This window comes from Schistocerca serialis, chromosome 1, assembly GCF_023864345.2.
Source record: "Schistocerca serialis cubense isolate TAMUIC-IGC-003099 chromosome 1, iqSchSeri2.2, whole genome shotgun sequence".
Lineage (NCBI taxonomy): Eukaryota > Metazoa > Arthropoda > Insecta > Orthoptera > Acrididae > Schistocerca > Schistocerca serialis.
In genome coordinates, this window is record NC_064638.1 from 1,190,339,063 (window position 1) to 1,190,354,442 (window position 15,380).

Consider the following 15,380-nt stretch of genomic DNA (forward strand, 5'->3'; position numbering starts at 1 on the left):
GTCACGCTGCTTGCAAAAGCACTACCGTTGGTCGTTTGCTGCCATAGCCATTTAAAGCCAAATTTGGACACCCTGTCTTAACAGATACGTTGATCGTAGGTCACGCATTGATTTGTACGGTTATTTCGCACAGTGTTGCTTATCTATTAGCACTGAAAATTCTACGCAAATGGAACTGCTTTCGGTCGTTACGTGAAGGCCGTCAGCTACTGGGTTTTCCGTGTTGGTATTCTCTTTGCGCTATTAACACTGTGGTTCTCGGAATGTTAAGTTCCTTAACGACTTCCAAAATGGAATGTCCCATGCGTCTAGCTCCAACTACCACTCCGTGTTGGAAGTCTGTTATTTCCCGGCGTGGGCCCGTAATCACTTCGGAAACCGTTTCAAAAGAATCACCTGAGTACAAAAGACAGCTAAGTCTTTGAGTTGTCGTTTTATACCTTGTTTGCGCAATACTACTCACATCTTTAAATGTGCATATCGCTATCCCATGTCTTGTATCACCTCAGTGTACGTCCACCACACTTTCAGCTATCATTCTTTTTGCGGTCAGTATTTCAAAAACATTATGAATCTCTTATTAACCATTAATAAATTCGATGATCTAGAATTTTCTGAAGTGCTTAACAAAGCCTCATAAAATAAAACGAACCTATTATGGTAAAAGCCCAAACAGTGAAATCCGTCATCAGGATTCTAAATATAATGGAAGGTAGTAAGATGTAATACCACACCTGACTCCAGATTTAGCTGGTCTTAATAAATTAACTTTTATTCATCTCAGCCTAAACCTCGTTTCGAATCACCCATTACAGTTAGAATTAAGGTTATCTGTCCTTCACTTATAGAGCCAGTATCTGACTCTTGTGGCCAAACAAACTACCTTCCACGTTTCCGGAGATACTTGACTTTATATGTTGCATCTGTTTCTCCGGCTTAACCACAACATCTTGCTATTAGAGCAGTTTATGACTGAGATTTGTTTTCATAGTTGTAAGCACATTAAGAGATACAAATGAGCCTTCATCTATACACCGATGTTAATCTATGTATTCCTTAGTATCGCACTGTCATTGGCATCAATAATGTTTAACAAACTATGCATCTGTAATCTTGGCGTAACAATGGCCAGCGGTCAAAGTAACCCTGACACAAGATCATGCATATGACCTCAGATATAGTAATATATTGGTACATATATGCACGTGAACAAAACTTTAACCAGAGGTCTGTTTCGACAATTAATCGGGTAACACACACGATGTAGCTGAAAACACCGATCGCTATGCAGTTAAATGATTTTACACAACCAGATTTTAACACACTTTTTTCAAATACAGTTACGAGTTGCAACAAACTCAACAATTCTAGAGCAAGAAAATTGGCACTACACGGTGCCATTTAGCGTATATTGATGGAATTTTACCACCGAACAGTATATACTAAACGCCCAACTGAGAGCCAGTAGAGTGCTGTACAACTTTTGGTTTAAGAGTGGTCAAAGTAACCACTGCGGTTAAAGTATACCCCGTGGGCGATAGTTTAAAATTTACAGAGTAAGTTTTATATTTAGATAACTGATAAAAAATAGCATATTCTACGTAGAAGTGTTTCCTTTATAAGAAATATGCAATTTTTTCTCAATGAAGAACGAAAAGTAACCAACACCGGAGAGTTATTACAGTTGAAACGAGCAGTATGTATGAATGTATTCAGCGTTCTCGTTTCAGTCTCATGTGATAAACAGTCTTTTCTGTTTGGGTTACTGGACTTTTCTTTTCCAGTTACAGTACTAGTATTATAGGTAACATAGACAGACAAACAAATGTTTCGTACAGAAACGTTGGCCGTGTGAATCCAGGTGATAATAAGTGCAACAGGGTCTTGCAATGGTTCTTGTAGAAGATGGCTTTTACGTTTGATAATGGACCGACACAATACGGCCCATCAGACAACAAAGATGAGAAAATATCTTAAGACTCTGTTGCTTACTGCCCCGATTTCGTTACCAGAATATTTAATGCATTTCCTCTCAAACAAAGCACCATCTCTGCATCAAAATAATAACAAGGAAGAAAAGATATATCGTGGTTCGTCGTCATGAATGCAGAGAAGTTGAGGATATAAAATCACCAACAATATGACGTTTCACCACGTGTTTATTGTACTTACTGGATAAAGACATATCTTGAAAATGAGTCTGCACATAAATAGTTAAAGGAGTTTCAAGTGCTCAAAACCCTCTAATGGATATTCCAAATTGAAGACGAAAGAGAAATACTTCTTTGAAAACAATTGCTTCTTTGAAACACTATGAGTAAACTCAATGCTCAAGGTACGACGTATAAGTCTAATTAGTATCGCATATTAATGCTGCCCAGGACACACTGATTGAAAAATAATAATTTTCATTTGAGAAGCAGCAGAGTATTTCTTGGTTCTACTGGCATAAGACATACGAGTAATATCATTTCATTGCCACAGAAAAGGAAGTCGTGACTGGCTGTACCAAATCATTCAAAAGACTGCTGACCGAAAAAATGAATATCTCCCAGATTATCAGCAGTGGCCAGCGAAATCGGCGGAGTAAGCAAAAGTGGTTACTAGACGCGTGGAAAATAACACTACATGACCTTGAGAAGAGCAAATCGGAGTATCATGATTTCCCATTGTTGGGTTGAGCACACTACAGGAGAATCCCTGGCGATGAGGACGATTTATGTTTTAGCTTCCTGTAACCATCCTCATTAATATTTTAGCACAATTACAGGTTCATATCCTTCGAAATCTTTCAGATTGCACTGGTAGGTTTTCAAGATACTACACCAACTTTTAATAATTATGACAGTAATGATGTATTACGAATTAGCTCCGAAATGCACGGAAATACACTACTGAGGCCACAGAAATGGTTCGCTTGCAACGTAAGACACAATCAAAAGTTTTCACCTACGCATGTTCGGTGAATGGATACACACACAATACAGATACATTACTATGCCCGCAGTAAACGAGACTATGTTATAATGTGTGTTTTTTGTGAATGGTATATTGTCTTTGTGAGCCTGTGGCTGTGTAATCAGTCTTAGTTATTAGTATCTGCGTCGAAGAACATTTCTTATTTCTGTTTTCATCCAAGCTTTAATCGTGCCATTGTCTGCCCAACGTAAATTTTTTGGCATCTGGAATCGTTCCTTCGATGTCTTTGACCTTACATTTTTATTGGTCCTGATGCCTGTGATGGTATACTGAATTTAGGTACATGCGCTACACACAGATTGAAGAGACGTCCTTAGAAGTTGGAAGGTGGGATGTCATTTCCTGCAAGTGACGAACACTAGGTCCCCTTGACCACCAATGTAAACCACCAAATCGTTACCTCAAACTATATTTTGCCAACCACAACAGACATATCAAATATAATTACTTCGCTATATGTAAATCTGTGTAATTCCGTGATTATCAGAATTCCTGGACTTGACTTTTGCTGAATTCAAGCCAGGGGGAAGGGCGTTTTAAAAATGCCTATTAACACAGAAGTCTGACGATGTTAGTATAATACTATTAACATTAGATGAAATGTGATGTCTGAATTAACGTTTAGTTCACAAGAATCATCAATAACTGATAATGGCAATAGAGAGCCTGGTGATACCTTGGTGCTTCATTATCTCAATCTCTCATTACAAAGAAAAAATGACGTCTGCCTATTGTGAATACTTGAAAGAAATATTGAATTTTAGATACACGAGTGTTCCTAACAGGTCATATTCTTTTTACAATGGGCACTGGCTGTGTTTGTTAGTAAACAGATATTTCTCTTATCCAGAGTCGAGCGATTGGTTTTTATTCACTATAACAGGGGTGTTTACGTGTCTGTCATTGCACAAGAGGAAATATTTTATTGATTTGGCTTTTTTCTCGCGCTTTGGAGATTAATTTTGGGATTCGTTGGCAGACGACCTGATTCTCACATCTTCCTGTAATTGGACGAAATTGTTTTCATTACTCCGAAGTTTTATATGTGAAGCCATTTCCAGGTGTTTCGCAGGGTGTGAGCTACCCTTATTTTGGCTGTAACAGAGTCCACAGCCATCATAAATTGCCCCACAACATTTTAACACACTCGTTGTCATAGTATTAACTAAAGATTCCCCTTATTTTGTCTTTTTATTGCAACCATAGAATGGAAATACGTTGCTAAAATGTTAGGCCCCTCAATATTTCTAATGCAACCAACAAATAAGAACTAATCTCAGAAAATACTGCCGATAGTAAGACACTCTATATATAGGCGCAATGAAATGAAAAAAATTAAGGTATAAGTTTACTGTAAAAATTCTGACTCAAATTTGTATAAGAGAACTTAAAATAAAAAAATTACAGCAGCCAAGTATAGTGTATATCGTATCAGTTGTACAGCAGCAGAAAGATAGAACGCTATCGTTCAAACCAGGTAACGAGCTTTATTAAATACCACATTCAAGATTGTGATTTCTCCACTCCCACCCCCATCCCCTCTTCTCCCGTGCCCAATCAGACGCAAGACATTACCCAGGGTAGTGGGGCACAATCGCAAAAGGATCCTATCTCGCCAATCGACGTACATTGCAGTATCGAATGTAAAAGAGCTAGAACATGTAATGGATACTGATTGGAAGCAAGTGTAAGCACACTCATTTTTTGTTTAATCTTAAAACTGTTACTGCTTTCACGGCTATATTTTTTAGCAACTGATCATGCTAGATGCATCTGAATTTTAAAAGCTTCCAATAGCTTTGAATCCTCAATTCGTGAAGGTTTTTATCGTACTACCGCATAATGACAAAAACCGCTAAAATGTGAATGCAGAAAGGGTTCGCTTCTATCTTACCTGTTGTTTAGTGATTAATGTGAGCTAACATCCCAAAGATATTCGGGCTCACATGCGGTTCCTCTTCGTCGAAATCTCTCGGCTCAAACTCGTCTAGGGGTTTAACCGCACGTGTCGCATCACACGCCCTAAATTACACACTTGTGAACCTTTGGTTGAATTGTTTGGCTGATGGTAAGTTTGCGAAATACAAAGATAATATAACATATAGTAACAGTAATAATAATACAGAAAACTGTAAATTAACGACCCATATATGATGTAGGCCACACAGTTGCGATTTGATTTGAATAATGTTTATTTAGAAAGCAAAGTAATAGCGAAAGTGGTCGTATTTATTGTTGCTGTTACACGCGAGCGCATATCCTTTTGACACAGTTCGATCATTCACAATCTCATCTCGAATTACAAGTCAAATACTCCACACGAAAAGGTAGAGTTCACACCAGGCGCGCGGCTGCTCACCGCTCAGAAACTAAGTTCCGCGATACCACACAACGTGAAATTTTCTGTTTCACTTCCTAGCTACCTCAAGATCAACCGTCCGCTTCCGCGTTTCCACCGGCGCTGTACCCTTTGGTGTCTAGACCAGAACTGCCCACTTTCGCGTCTGCACCAGCAATGTCCTCTGCACGTCTCTAGCCGCGTTTCCTGCGCGCCGAACATATTCGTTCAAGTTACTGGCGCATTTCCCTTTCCCGAAGCCGTCCATCTGATTGGCTGCAGCTTATTCTACATTACTTTACATTTTAACATATTAAAATAATTAAAGTTTGACCACTTTCACGTTCTAAATAAAGTAAAATAATATCCATTACATAATAAACGTTAATTTTTTTTTACACAAAACCAATACAATTTCCTTCTTAACTATGAACGTCACGGCCAGTAGCCTTGCACCGACGTGCCTTCTGCTAAAGAAATAAAAAACAAAAGTAACTATTATGCACTATTCATTACAACAAATATTCCATTACCTAATGATTCAATAAGGTGTCATGCTGTCATCGTTCAATGTGTTTTGTGTGGAGGAAATGATGAAATGATGCTTAATTGACAATACTGTTAATTTAAATTTACTGTATCTTTTAAGCAAATAAATTTACAGAGTTGATATTTACAATGTTGGTCGTTCTAATGATTCTATACGAAATATCGATCGTTAAGATCGACCAAAGCGTTGAGATTTTAGAATTCTGGTCTTTGTTACAAAACTTGTTAATTTCGCTTTAACAGTAAATCCTAAACTATTATAGATATATTCAATATTCAGTTTTTATTGGGATCACCATGAAAATTTATGGAGGATGGCATATTCAAATTACTGTGGCTTCATTCCCTCCAGTACTACAGAATTAAACAGTTTCCATAAATGTTTCCCTTTATGGACGATCTTAGGTCCGTCGTGGTTAACACTGCTACGTCTCCTCGGCCACATATGGATACTACTGGATTTCCCTATGACGTAGGTTCTCGTCTGTCTAACTTGCACACTACAGCGCTTAGGCCTCAATAGACAATAGACGCTTGTGAGTTTCCCCATCTCGTAGTGAATCTGCGGCCTTTATGGTACACGGTCCTGGACGACAGGGTTCGTTTCACCATTCCTATAGGCTGATTCTTTGCCCATATACTTAAATGATTGCAAAATGCACGTTAACTCACAAGTAAACACAATGTTTCGATAGTTTAGATTTTAATTTTGCAAGATATTGTACTTTGTTTGCTACATTGCTCAAAAGAAACTTTTTTTTTACATCCATTTAAACTTTCTAGATTAGACCAAGTATTGTCAGGAGGAAACGACATGCGTGCTTCTATGTAGAGAACAAAATTATATATAGCTCTATGTTCTTGTCTGAAGTTTACAGCAAAGCAGTATTCGAATGGTGCACAATATGTGGATTAGCAGTCTGACTTGGATCTGTAGCGGTGCTAGAGTATCACACTTTCGAAGACAGCGAATAGTACAGATGGCGGTAGCAAACCTGTATGCGATATGCCTGCAAGCTGTAACTTGCCAAGGATATGGACCACACGTGTCGTCATCTCAGCAGAATTAGGTCAATCGTAAAATTTTATCGCTCCTTTCGCAAGCAAGGACGTTGGAACCACTTCCTATTTTGTTCGAAATGAACACGTGAATATTTTACTCACTCTGATGTAGTTCTTAAAGATGCAACGCCATAACCTTTTTACAACTTTCTCTGTGTGTGAGATAGCATATTTGCCTTATCGCAGCGCGCTCTTGATAGAGGGCAACTGATAATAATAGTTTTGCAATACTATGAATTAGATATAGCTTCGAACAAATGTACACGTTGTTGCTCAGTTTTAAACCCTGAAAAAGTCCTTGTACTGACGTAACATATGACCAACGTATTGCAGTTTTAGTTACGAAGAACCCTATTCCATTGTCAACTACTTCTAAATATGTAAAGATTCAGCCTGTTGTGAAAACATATTATTTGTACGTGGGGTTTAGATAATGTATTTAATTAACTTTCAGTCCACCTCATGTGGACTTTTCCCCTCCAGCTAAATGGGAATCCGTGAACAGTAGTATCATGTTATAAAGTTTGCAGATTCCTGTTGTTACTGCATGGTTTACGTAATCTATAAATTAAACGCTTCGCTAATATCTCAGTTTCAGTAACTTCTTATCATTTACGTAAGTATTTGAGAGACAATGCATGAAACTGTGAACTTGTTACTGCGTGGTTTATGTAATCTATAAATTAAACGCTTCGCTAATATCTCAGTTTCAGTAACTTCTTGTTATATACGTAAGTATTTGAGAGACAACGCATGAAACTGTCAACTTGTAGTTCAGGTTTTAGATCTGGTCACTGGAAAAAGCAGTAACATTAAAATGAACCTAACAGTGTTAAAACTAACTTAAGCTCCTGTCCTGAAAATAAAGGCTATATAGCTGAAGATCCTAGAATTACCAATTTATATTCACATAACGAAGCTTGTTGTTGCCCTCTAGACCCAGTAGGCAAAACAGGTGATCAGGATTGTGGAAAGGGCCAAATACGGTTGGGTCTCATTCATCTTAAAATTGTAATCACACTCAAATCTTTCACAGCTGATGGCCTCCAGACAAGAAATCTAAAAAAAATCAACAAGGTAATTTCAAGTGACGAAGGACACACAGTTACAATTGTAACAACAACAACTGTACATATAATAATTTTTCTTCTGATTTTCGATGAATTAATGTAAGCAATGTTTTGATCTCATTTCTTTTTCTTTTCGTGTCATTATGTTAAGGAAAATGTAAGCAATTTTCGATGTGAATATTAATATTTATGTCAAATTTCGAGAAATGCTATAACAGAATTGAAGTGTAATACATGTTGAATCTATTGTAACATGCTTAAAATTGTAATTGTGCGCCTGGTCCATACGTAGGCAATGTATTAGGATATGTGGAATGTAAAACCTTTGGTGAATACCCTATCTGTAGGGGAGCGGTAAAGGGTGGATGGCAGACGAGCGCGGGAAAATGCACACGGGCGCGGCACGGCATAACGGGCTCAGCAATACAGTCGGAGTTGGGCATCGGTCTGAGGAACACGTTCCGGATCGAGGAGGCTATCCTGGAAAAAGTGGTTTCATTGAGCCTCGGATGTGCCGTTTCCGACGACTACACAGCATGGCTATCTTCTATAGGCACTGAATTGAAAAGGATTGCGACGCTAAGAAGAAGCAAAGTGCCGATACACCAAGAGCCATAGCTGTGATTGTAGGTGTGCTGTGCGCCTCGCCATCTCGCCGCCCGCCAACCGCCGCATCGACACGAACAGGTTGAATCTTTAGAATTGTATTCGTGTGGACCAGTGTTAATTTTGTTCCTGACTGTTCAATAACAACTTAATTTTTACCAGAATTGTCCTATCAGTTAATTATCCTCATCACGAACCTAGACAGTGTCCATTCCACATGTTGTGCAATCCGAGTGTCCCGAAATGAAGAGTAAAAGTTTATGTTAATAAGAATTTCCTGCAGACCTTTTTATGCTAGAATGAATTTTAAGGAGCTTTATTGTTAATGAAAATATAAGCAAAGAACAAAGGTCTGACAAAGTTGGAAGTTAATTTTGGAACTGGTTTAGTAATGAAGCTTAATTAATTTGAGACAAAAATAATGGTAGTTAAATGAGGAAGTAATAAGACAAAAAGAGCAGTAACTCATATTTTGTAAATTTTGAGTGATTAATGTTTCCAATAGTTAATAGTTGCTACACAGTGATCACAACAGTTTCAGGGCCCCCCCCCCCCCCCCCCCCACAACTCCCTTCTTTTCTATTCATTTAAATTCTGGATTGTACTGAACTGATTTGACCTGCAAAGTTAAAGTCAATATAAAACCTAAATTAATCAGTGTTATACCCTTACTAAAATTGACATTGTTTGAGTGTTTCAAAAGTGCTATTTCTAGGGTAACCTATATCCGATTTCAGTCAGATCAATAGACAAAACGCAGTTTGTAGTAATCATTATAGTGTAATGTTGTGTATTTATAGCTTGTCCACATTAGTACAGAAAGGGAAAATATTAGTTCAGTACATTTTTCTGGTTCTAAAATTTACCATATAATGCAGTTGTCTTGTGACAGCCAGCGAACCAGCCAGAGAACCAGCAGCAGCGAGTACTGTTTGTATAAAGCGTTTATTTTGCATTTTGTTTACGACCTTCCACTAAGGAATGGATTCTATTTGTGTTTATCTGCTCTGCATAGTAACTAACAGTTCTTGATAAAACTTTACGTAGTTTTCGTGTTAGATTTCTTAGTGTTTTCTTGATCGTTTAGAACAGAAAGCGCCCTAAAACCGTCTTTTGTTTGTTTCGCGGCAGTTAGCCACTAACCACTTGAATCAGCAGTTGTCTTGTGACAGCCAGAGCGAGAGCACCAGCAGCAGCGAGTACTGTTTGTATAAAGCGTTTTTGTACTTATTTGCTGCGCTTAGCTTTTAAATAGTTTTTCTGGGAAAACCTAGCGTAGTTTTCGCGTCTCGTATTTCAGTGAGTGTTTCTTGATTATCAGAGTAGCTCATCAGAAGATTATCTTGGGAATTTGTCACCGTATAGAGTAGGGTAAACATAGTCATGTGTAGGGACTGTGGTTGTTGTGAGCGGACGCAAGGAGAATTGGCCACTCTTCGGGGGCAGGTGGAGGCTTTGTCTGTTAGGCTCATCGAGCTCGAGGCGCAGGCGTCGGCTCGTAGTGGCGTTGGGGCAACTGTGGTGAGACCTATGCCTACTTCGGTGGCCTTGGAATCACATGGAACCCCTGATGTCGCTGCGTCTTCCGGCAGTGAGCATCTTACCGGTCAGCCATCACTCCAGGGTGAATGGCGGACAGTGGTGGGCTCGCGCGTGCCTGGCCGAAAGGCGAAGGTGGAATCTGGCCGCGTGGCAGCTGCCTTACCCCTTTCCAACAGGTACGGGGTGCTTCCTAGTGGTGATGACATCGTTTCCGAGCCACCACAGGATGCCTCGCCTGTTGGGCCAGTGGCCGATTCTCCGGCAAGGTCCCGACAGTCACAGAGGGCGGGCCTATTAGTTATAGGGAGCTCCAACGTTAGGCGGGTTATGGAGCCCCTCAGGAAAATAGCGGGTAGGTCGGGGAAGAATGCCAGTGTGCACTCGGTGTGCTTGCCGGGGGGTCTCGTCCGTAATGTGGAGGAGGCCCTTCCGGCAGCTATTGAACGCACTGGGTGTGACCGGCTGCAGATAGTAGCACATGTCGGAACGAATGACGCCTGCCGCTTGGGTTCTGAGGCCATCCTTGGTTCCTTCCGGCGGCTGGCTGATTTGGTGAAGACAACCAGCATCGCACGCGGAGTGCAAGCTGAGCTTAATATCTGCAGCATAGTGCCCAGAGTCGATCGCGGTCCTCTGGTTTGGAGCCGTGTGGAGGGTCTAAACCAGAGGCTCAGACGACTCTGCGACTATAATGGTTGCAAATTCATCGACCTCCGTTATTGGGTGGAGAACTGTAGGGCCCCCCTAGACAGGTCAGGCGTGCACTACACACCGGAAGCAGCTACTAGGGTAGAAGAGTACGTGTGGCGTGCACACGGGGGTTTTTTAGGTTAGAGGGACCCCCCCTTGGGCGAAACGATAAAATACCTGACGGCTTACCAGAGAGGACATTATCGTCGTTGATAAAGAACGTCCGTCCTCAGAGACGAAAAACAGGAAAAGTTAACGTAATATTGGTAAACTGCAGGAGTATCCAGGGCAAGGTTCCTGAATTAGTATCTCTTATTGAAGGAAATAGTGCGCATATAGTATTAGGAACGGAAAGTTGGTTAAAACCGGAAGTGAACAGCAACGAAATCCTAGACACAGAATGGAATATATACCGCAAGGATAGGATAAACGCCAATGGTGGAGGAGTATTTATAGCAGTAAAGAATTCAATAATATCCAGTGAAGTTATTAGCGAATGCGAATGTGAAATAATCTGGGTTAAGTTAAGTATCAAAGGTGGGTCAGATATGATAGTCGGATGCTTCTATAGACCACCTGCATCAGCAACCGTAGTAGTTGAGCGCCTCAGAGAGAACCTGCAGAACGTCGTGAAGAAGTTTCGTGATCATACTATTGTAATAGGGGGAGACTTCAATCTACCAGGTATAGAATGGGATAGTCACACAATCAGAACTGGAGCCAGGGACAGAGACTCTTGTGACATTATCCTGACTGCCTTGTCCGAGAATTACTTCGAGCAGATAGTTAGAGAACCAACTCGTGAAGCTAACGTTTTAGACCTCATAGCAACAAATAGACCGGAACTTTTCGACTCCGTGAATGTAGAAGAGGGTATCAGTGATCATAAGTCAGTGGTTGCATCAATGACTACAAGTGTAATAAGAAATGCCAAGAAAGGAAGGAAAATATATTTGCTTAACAAGAGTGATAGGGCACAAATCGCAGAATATCTGAGTGACCACCATCAAACGTTCATTTCTGAGGAAGAGGATGTGGAACAAAAATGGAAAAAATTCAGAAACATCGTCCAGTACGCCTTAGATAAGTTCGTACCGACTAAGGTCCAAAGCGAGGGGAAAGATCCACCGTGGTATAACAATCATGTACGAAAGGTACTACGGAAACAAAGAAAGCTTCATCATAGGTTTAAGAGTAGTCGAATCATAGCTGATAAGGAAAAGCTGAACGAAGCGAAAAAGAGCGTAAAGAGAGCAATGAGAGAAGCATTCAACGAATTCGAACATAAAACATTGGCAAACAATCCAAACAAGAACCCTAAAAAGTTTTGGTCATATGTAAAATCGGTAAGCGGATCTAAATCCCCTATTCAGTCACTCGTTGACCACGATGGCACCGAAACAGAGGACGACCGAAGAAAGTCAGAAATACTGAATTCAGTGTTCCGAAACTGTTTCACTGCGGAAAATCGTGACACGGTCCCTGACTTCAGCCGTCGCACGGACGCCAAAATGGAAAATATTGAAATAAATGATATCGGAATTGAAAAGCAACTGCTATCACTTAGTAGCGGAAAAGCATCCGGACCAGACGAGATACCCTTAAGATTCTACAGTGATTATGCTAAAGAACTTGCCCCCTTTCTATCAGCAATTTATCGTAGATCGCTGGAAGAACGTAAAGTACCTAGCGACTGGAAGAAAGCGCAGGTCGTTGCCATTTTCAAGAAGGGTCATAAATCAGATGCGAATAATTATAGGCCTATTTCGCTTACGTCAATCTGTTGTAGAATAATGGAACATGTTTTGTGTTCTCGTATTATGACGTTCTTAGATAATACAAATCTCCTTCATCATAAACAACATGGATTCCGCAAACAGAGATCATGTGAAACTCAGCTCGCCCTATTTGCCCAAGAAATTCACAGTGCCGTAGACACTGGCGAGCAGATTGATGCCGTATTCCTGGACTTCAGGAAGGCATTTGATACGGTTCCGCACTTACGTTTAGTGAAAAAAATACCAGCTTACGGAATATCGGACCAGGTTTGTGATTGGATTCAGGATTTCCTAGAAGAAAGAACACAACATGTCATTCTTAACGGTTCAAAATCTGCAGATGTAGAGGTAATTTCGGGAGTACCGCAGGGAAGCGTGATAGGACCTTTATTGTTTACAATATACATAAATGACTTAGTTGCCAACATCGGTAGCTCCGTGAGGCTATTTCCAGATGACACGGTTGTCTACAAGAAAGTAGCAACATCAGAAGACTCGTACGTACTCCAGGAGGACCTGCAGAGGATTAATGCATGGGGCGACAGCGGCAGCTTTCCCTAAACGTAGATAAATGTAATATAATGCGCATACATAGGGGCAGAAATCCATTCCAGTACGATTATGCCATAGGTGGTAAATCATTGGAAGCGGTAACGACCGTAAAATACTTAGGAGTTACTATCCGGAGCGATCTGAAGTGGAATGATCACATAAAACAAATAGTGGGAAAAGCAGGCGCCAGGTTGAGATTCATAGGAAGAATTCTAAGAAAATGTGACTCATCGACGAAAGAAGTAGCTTACAAAACGCTTGTTCGTCCGATTCTTGAGTATTGCTCATCAGTATGGGACCCTTACCAGGTTGGATTAATAGAAAAGATAGACATGATCCAGCGAAAAGCAGCGCGATTCGTCATGGGGACATTTAGTCAGCGCGAGAGCGTTACGGAGATGCTGAACAAGCTCCAGTGGCGGACACTTCAAGAAAGGCGTTACGCAATACGGAGAGGTTTATTATCGAAATTACGAGAGAGCACATTCCGGGAAGAGATGGGCAACATATTACTACCGCCCACATATATCTCGCGTAATGATCACAACGAAAAGATCCGAGAAATTAGAGCAAATACGGAGATTTACAAGCAGTCGTTCTTCCCACGCACAATTCGTGAATGGAACAGGGAAGGGGGGATCAGATAGTGGTACAATAAGTACCCTCCGCCACACACCGTAAGGTGGCTCGCGGAGTATAGATGTAGATGTAGATGTAGATTACTACGTGTTGTTATGCTTGTACGTACATCCACTTGTATAAGGAAAAAACTCACTTAATGCCTAATTAGGCTGGCGACCGTATTATTAACAATTGGTAGCATCTGCTGTGTATGTTTCTTGCCCGTCCTAACGTGTAGTTGCACTTTAGACTTGCTTGACGTATCATTGTTGTTACTGAGTGGGCGTAAGTCTGATTTTGCCTCCATTCAGGTACACGCGGTCAACATATTTACTAAAATCCTTTCTTATAAGGTGAAGCCCGTCCACTTATCATAGTACAGGCTATAAAGAGTTAACGTACGCCCGAGCGTAGACGTTACAAGTGGCTCCCGGTGACAGGACATCCAGTTGTTGTCGGTCACAAATTAAAGTGAATACCTAACAGCGGATGTTCAGTGGTTCGAATTGCAATAATAGTCAGTAAAGTAAATAGCAGTGAACGTCAAGTACAGTGGAGAGGTGTAATTGGCATTCAGTATGGACAGGAACGTAGACACGGTAGATGTGCCGAGCGTAATGGAAAATGCGGCTGGCAGTAGCAGGAGTTTACGCGGCCAGATAACAGATGACGTTAGCGGAAGACAATTGGCGTACATACAATATCATGAACACGTTAACGAACAGATTGAAATGTCGAGATCGTCTCGAACACAGCAAGGGATAAAACAGGAAGTAGAGGGTGGCTTTGTAGATGATAGTGGGTATATGAATGAATCCACTGACATGTTTGATTCACCACAGATAAAGAAAGAACCGAAAGAAACTTCTGAAGTAGGATCAGAATACACCGATTCAGTAGAACAAAACAGTGTAAAAATTTTAAGCATGAACGATTTATTTGAACAATTAACCAAACAAATTTCAGGGCAGAATAATCAGCTTAAAACACACGTTGCCAAGCAGCTCAAAACACAGAATGATCAGCTTAAAACACACGTTGACGAGCAGCTTAAATCACAGAGCCATCAACTCAAAACACAGAATGTTCAGCTTAAAGCACAGGTCGAAGAGCAAGGAATTAAAATTAGTAAACAAATAGAACAGGTAGAACAAAAAGTGGGTAATTTAAGTTCTGTGGTAAATACTATGAAATTTGAAATTGACACCATTAACAAAAATATGGATACTATGCAGGGGGAAATTGACTACATTAACAGTAGGTTTGATGTTGAAATTCTCAACATCCAAGAGAAAGTAGAGCCTCTGGTTGAAACAAAAGTAGACGAAAAAGTTTTCGGTCTTAAAACTGAAATCGTAAACGAATGTCAACACGGAATCTCACAGTTGGAAAGGGGAGTTTCAGACACTGAAAGAGATTTAGGTGAGAAAGTTACCGGATGTGTACAAAAATGTGAACAAAATGCTTCGAAAATTCAAGGCAAAATTTTCGATCTTGAGAGTAAAATTAAAGATAGACCTGGTGTTGTCTGTAATGGCACACCAATTACGAAGCTATTAGAAGGTGAGGAACGCTTCCATCCCGCCAAGAAAC